General features: G+C 42.4%; 1 protein-coding gene across 3 annotated transcripts in view; it reads left to right on the top strand.

Annotated features, from left to right (window-relative positions):
- The first annotated feature begins 3715 nt into the window (after nt 1-3715).
- gcgrb (glucagon receptor b) overlaps nt 3716-6976 on the top strand; it is a 35338-nt gene continuing 32077 nt past the window's right edge. For 2 of the 3 annotated variants that reach the window (XM_026931862.3, XM_026931860.3), the window contains exon 1: nt 3716-3997. The gene's annotated coding sequence lies outside the window, so the exon portion shown is untranslated. The remainder of the gene's footprint in view (nt 3998-6976) is intronic. The other variant, XM_026931861.3, reaches the window with a different exon arrangement.

Genomic DNA, 6976 nt, shown 5'->3' with positions numbered 1-6976 from the left:
TTAGAGGTTCGTGGGTTAATTAGTCTCAGAACTGACTGAAAAAGGTGACTGGGTTCAGGCCAGAGTTTTTCAGCTTTCAGTTCTTTATTATATAAAATGCTTTGATTGCTAGATTTTAGATACATCCAGAATGGTGGAAATCTTTCCTGTATGTGTAGAATCAGTGGGAATCTAGATAATTTTGCCATTTTTTCCGGACCTTTAGTATATTTCCAAACAAATCTACGTACATGGATCTGTGGGGTGTTTGTTCCATTTACTATAGTCTTGCATTCTGAGTGGACCCCAAACTTCAGATGACGCTGTCCAAAATGTAGCTTTAATTGGGGTATTTTTGTGAAAGGTTCTTTAGAGTCAGACGTTTATCTTCACCTTGCCATCCCATTGCCTCTGGAGGTAGAAGATAGACAGTGTGTTTTACACACACACACACACACACACACACACCTGGTTGGTTAATGTGAAGTCTGTTCCTCATTAGTTCATAATGCATACGGTGATAAGGAACCAGCAGGGTTAGTGAAAGCACTGATGCCGATAATGAACGATTCACAGGGGTGAGTGTGCGTAAGGGAGATATTATTGTACAGTACATTCATAAACCCACTCAGTGCATATGAGGTGGAAAAAGTGCCCTAATGTGTGACATGCAAATATACACATTTACTCCTAATTACACCTTCCCCAGTGAATAGTCATATATGTTTATAATCAGAGGAGAGCCATTAGCCACCTTAACACAGTTTTACCCAAAATATGTTTCACTAAAATACACATTTGCAATGAATGAATGAATGAAACAGGGAGTCCCTTTACCACCCCAGAGCTCTATTCTGGTCCTTGTGTGTATGTGTGTGTGTGTGTGTGTGTGTGTGTGTGTGTGTGTGTAAGTACAGACTGACAGGGGCACCCACTACTGGTGAGAAAAGAAAATTTTAAACTGTACATGTAATATTTTGTTTAAAACTAGTAGTGCTGCAATGTGGAGGTCCCTCTCTCTCTCTCTCTCTCTCTCTCTCTCTCTCTGTCTCACTTTCCCTCTTTCTCTGTATCTCTCTTTCTTTCTCTCTTCCTCTCTCTCTCTCCTGCGCCTGCAGCAGCTTATTTGAAATTTCACTCATGCTGTGTGTCCACCCCAGAGTGGAGGAGTGTGAATGTGGCAGATGTAATGTTTATGTACAACACGGCATGGTCAGTGATGTGTAAAATGATGAGGAGGCGAATGACAGAAATTGTGTGTGTGTGTGTTTGTGTGTGTGTGTTTGTAGACGGTTAAGAGAAGCAAGGAGAAAAAGACAAAAACAGAGATAAAGAGAGACGTATAGAGAGGAAAGACTGAAAGAGAGAGACATACACAAACAGAGAAAGAGTCAGAGAGAGTGATGTATAGAAAGCAGCGAGAAGCAAAATAAAGATGAGGGTCCGATATACAGAGAGAAATGGTCAGATAGGGGAGATAGAGAGAGAGAGACAGGAAAGAATGAGAAAGACAAAAAGAGGGTAAGGTATAGAGAAAGAGAGATGACGAGGGAGAGAAATAATGAGGAGCAACGCACATTGAGAGATATGGACAGATGAGTAGCAAATAATGAACTCAGAGGTGGTGAGAGAGAGAGAGAGAGAGAGAGAGAGAGACAGAAAGACAGACAGGCAGGCACTCTTCATGTGTTAGAAGTCACAAACCCGCTTCCTCCCTTACTGATGTCACTGCAGTACTTTCCTACACACAAACACACACACACACACACACACACAAGGAGAAAGGTCATTGAGACTTTGCAGCATATTTAAGTGAAATGGCAAAAAACGCAACGAATGTGTCACCGTGTTGTGTTGTGTTGTGTTAATATGTTGAAGGTCATTGTCAGGGTCAGAATTAGTCATATTTCGAAACAAAGGGTCTTGTATATGGAGACTGTACACAACCATTAGGTATGGGGGTCTGTGTGTGTGTGTGTGTGTGACAGGGAGAGAAAAAATACTAGTACATGCGAGTGGACACTAGACATTAGAGTTATTAATTAGTTACAGTAAAACACAGGTCATTGGAAATACAAAAGGTGTGTATGTGTGTGTGTGTGAGTGTGTGCGCATGTGTATATGTGTGTATTGGGTGTATTTGCACGAATGGTTTCGTTTTTTTCCCCTGCAGAAGCAGACAGCAGAAACATGACAAACAGGTCCAACTTCGCTCCAGACTGACAAAAAACAGATAGTGAATGAGTGGTGGCCCTGCACGCACCTCACGCACATCACACACACTCTCACACACACACACACACACACACACACACACACCTCACACATCTGGCCCACATACCACCACGGGTGATGACCTCATCTGAGTCTGTCTGCCAGCCGCACATGCACAACTCTCCCTGGTCCACTTTACAGGCTTTCTTTAATAACTGTTCATTTAAATTAAATTAAAAATAATATCAAATATCGAGGACTGTCACAGAAGGATTGTAGTAGTACGTCTTATATAAATGCACGTGTGTGTCAATGTGAGTGTGAGGACAGGTGTATCCTGGAAGCTGTAAGAGTTCTCAAATCTGATTGGTCAGAAGATGTTGATTAATTTTCTATAACAGCAGCCCTGGCAGTATATAAATAAACCTGAACTGATGCTGCTGGCCGTGTTTCCTACAGCATCACTACTGAATAATGCAATGTTGGATTGAGTGTGTGTTCAGTATAAATGGATTTTTTACATCTCAGAATAAAATCGTCTGTCTGTCACATTTTCATCCTCTCATCAAACAGACATCAGGTGCACCTTGTTGCTAGCGTTGGGGGAGGTTGCCCTTTCCGTTTGGAGATTGAGTCTCTGTACCTTTTCTCCTTTTTTTCTCCTTTCATTGTTTCATCTTGGACCATAGTTTTCAGAAAAACAAAAAGTAGTCTTCTAATTCTAGCCCTGCTTAATGTTTTATCTAGAACAGCAAAGCTAGCTACACTATATGGGTAAAAGTATGTGCACCCCTGACCATCACACCCAGTTAGAATGTCTTTGCATCCTGTAGCATTACAGTTTCCCTGTAAAGCGAGCTCCATGAAGACATGGTGTGTGAAGGCTGCAGTGGAAGAACTCGAGTGTCCTGCACAGAGCCCTGAACTTACTCAACCCCACTGAACACCTTTGGGATGAACTGGAACTGGAGACTCCTTACCCAACATGAGCGCCTGACCTCACTAATGCTCTTGTAGCTGAATGAACACAAATCCTCACAGCCACGCTCCAACATCTAGTGGAAAGCTTCCCAGAAGAGTGGAGCTTATTATAAAGGCAAAGGGGAATAAATCTGGAATGAGATGTTCATATGAGTGTGATGGTCAGGGGTGCACATACTTTTGGCCATATAGTGTATTTGGAAAATAAGGAAGAAACAAATATCAGGGTACGGAGTGGTGGACATGCCTCTGTCTCTCACCTGTCTCTCTTCTTTATTCTTTCTCTCTCAGTGTCTGTCTGTCTCTGTCTATCTCTTTCATCTTTATTCTCTCTCTCTCTTTCTCTCTCTGTTCATCCTATTCTGTCTCTTTCTCTCTCTTTCTCTCTCTCTGCACATGCTGAACCTCTGTCAATGTTGTGCTCTCTCTCTCTCTCTCTCTCTCTCTCTCTCTCTCTCTCTCTCTCTCTCTCTCTCTCTCTCTCTCTCGTGACGTCACCAGCAGGGGGCGGGGCTTAGTGAAAGAGTTGCACTGGTGTTGGTGTCCTGGCGCGCTTCACTTTTCCGCGGCGCGCGCTGCATGCCCAAAAGCGCACGAGCCGAACTGAAAACAAACTCAATCCCAGTGAGAGAAAGTAACAAACTTCCAGCGTTTCACTTTATGACTTTATGATTATTGATTTGGAACTTTTTGGGGGATTTTATTTTTTTTGTATGTTGGATTACGAACGCCGAGGTTTCTGTCTCTGGCGCGCGCACGGAGGAGGACGATGAGCGATCGCGCGCGGCGGGTAGAGGAGACGCAGTGGCTCCGAGGTACAGGGGTAAGTGTGTGTGTGTGTGTGTGTGTGTGTTGGTCTCGAGCCCTGATCAGTTAATGACTCACACATTTGCCTGTACAGAGTTGAACATGCAGCTTAATGAACTCTTGAGTGCAGTGAGCTGCTGTAGTGTTTCTGTAAGTGCGTCAGTACACAAGAGGACTTCATTCATACTGTAACACCACCACCAACTACAACCACACCAACATCACCACCAACCACACCAACACCACCAACAACATCAACAACAGCAACACCACCACCAACAACACCACCAACCACACCGACACCATCAACAACACCAACAACACCACCACCAACAACAACAACAGCAACACCACCACCAACAACACCACCAACCACACCGACACCATCAACAACACCAACAACACCACCAACCACACCAACACCACCACCAACCACACCAACACCACCAACAACATCAACAACAACAGCAACACCACCACCAACAACACCACCAACACCACCACCAACAACACCACCAACCACAGCACCAACACCACCAACATCAACAACACCACCAACAACAGCACCAACACCACCAACAACAACAACAGCAACACCACCAACAGCAACACCACCACCACCAACAACAGCAACAGCAACAACACCAACACCACCACCAGCAACACCACCAACAACATCAACAACAGCAACAACACCAACAACACCAACACCACCACCAGCAACACCACCAACAACATCAACAACAGCAACAACACCAACAACACCAACACCACCAACAACAACAGCAACACCACCAACAACAACACCACCACCACCAACAACAACAACAGTAACACCACCAACAACAGCAACACCAACACCACCAATAACAGCAACACCAACACCACCAACCACACCACCAACACCACCAACACCAACAACAACAACAGCAACACCAACAACATCAACAACAGCAACACCAACACCACTAACCACACCACCAACACCACCACCACCAACAACAACAACAGCAACACCACCAACAACACCACCACCAGCAACAGTGCTGTTGCTTCATTTCTCCCTCTCAGTGAGACAGTGTGACATCTGCACCTAGTGCGGTTTCTCCAGTGTTTTTAAGCTGAGACTTTACCTGTCACACAGAATCATTTGCATATGAGTTTACCAGAGATGCCACAAGACCATCATTCTGACTCTGATATTAACACCTAAACCATATTGTGGTGAAGAAGCTGTGACACTGATCCCACAGCAGGGTGGTGTGATGAAGCGGAGTCACTGCTACCAGCCAGAAGTGACTTCTTTTCCAAGCATTTTGGAAATCCAGTTACTCTATTTATTTATTTACTTATTTATTTATTTATGATTGACAGAATGTCTATTTTAATCTATTTATACTTACATGTAATGCTGTGGAACATCTGTGAAATGAGATTTCCTGATGTTGTAGCAGCTAGAAATAGTATTTCCCTCAGTAGCCTCTCTTTTTTTGCTCTCTTGAAGTTAATAAGACAAAAAAAATAAACATGTAGCTTTTCACGTTACTGAGAAACCGCAGAGTGTCATAAAGATGTCGGGAAAAGTTACTCCGTAGTGAAAACTACACCATATCAATGATTACACACGTTTTTAATCTGTTTACATGGCGTCCCTGTGAACGAGCTGTTACTATACAAACGATAACGTATTAAAACCCCTTCTGACCAATCAGAAGCTGGAATTCAGCAGCGCTGTGCTGTAATGGTAGCTAGGGAACTCGGCGCTAATTTAAGAAAGAAGAATAACCAGCCAGTTTATTTTAAACGAGCCATTTTGTGCTGCGCAGTGGCTGGTACATCTCTTCATTTATTTCTCATAACACAAAACTCTCCAAAAAAGCAGTGTGGAAAGTTGGCGATTGTTCTAAATACTTGTACTCGCAGCAGCTAATCTGAATCATAAAAACACACGCAGCTCAGTCTGACTCCAAGCAAATGATTTACCTCATGCTTTCACGGTTTCATTCATTTACAAATCGTTTCTGCTCAAGAGGAAAATCGTACAAAAGAAAAATTCCCTCATTTCAAAGAACATTCTCTTCGTCTCCCTTCATTGGTCATGCTGTTAGCTAGTTAATTTACTGGTGTATGCTAACATTACAGTAGAGTTATGAGTAAATTAATGAACATTAATGAATTAAGAGGTTTCCTATATGAAGATTTAATAATTAGTGGCTGGTCTGTACAACTATCAAAATATATAGGCATGAAATTTAGAGGAAAAATAATTCAAGCTGTGTTTTATTGACACTCAGGAATAATATATAGTAATAATAAAAGCCTAAAAATAATGTATAGAACTTATAATTTTACTCTACAAATGTTAAACACTGCAAAACATTTGCCAGATTGGGGAAAATCCCCCACAACTGAGCAGTTATTAATTGAATAAAGAGAGTGAAAATAGGAACGACAGCATCTTCCCACAATACAAGCGATAACATTTCTTAAATTAAAAACCTCTCCATGAGGAGTTCATCGCTAGCAGCAAACACTGACAAGGTGAGAAAATACAGACACTAGGTGAGGGAAAATAACAGCTCTTAGCCAGTATGTTGTTCTTGAAGCTCCGTAGCTATCGGTCATTAGCATGGAGGGATAAATAAGCCCCTCATTGATTAATACTACGTAGATAACTCACTGCAGCATCATTATCAGTATCGATAAGTACCAAAAAAAACACGTTCTCCTTCTCGGTCTGAAAAATACACAGTTTTGTTCCAATCCGGCAACTAATTGGACACTGGAGATATTGTGTAGTAAAGCGTGGAGTTTTATACAAATGATAGAAGGTCTGAGATGTTTGTGTTTCTCTGTGTGTGTGTGTGTGTGTTTTTCTGTGTGTGCGTGTGTGCGTGTGTGTGTCCAATTTATCGACCCTCAAAAGTTCAAACTCAACAGTGAACTGCAGCTATCATGTTTGGAAGTCACTAAAAGCTATTGAATTGTTTATCTG

This window comes from Pangasianodon hypophthalmus, chromosome 26 (assembly GCF_027358585.1).
Source record: "Pangasianodon hypophthalmus isolate fPanHyp1 chromosome 26, fPanHyp1.pri, whole genome shotgun sequence".
In the NCBI taxonomy this organism is placed as follows: domain Eukaryota; kingdom Metazoa; phylum Chordata; class Actinopteri; order Siluriformes; family Pangasiidae; genus Pangasianodon; species Pangasianodon hypophthalmus.
This window is presented reverse-complemented; position numbering and strand designations above follow the sequence as displayed.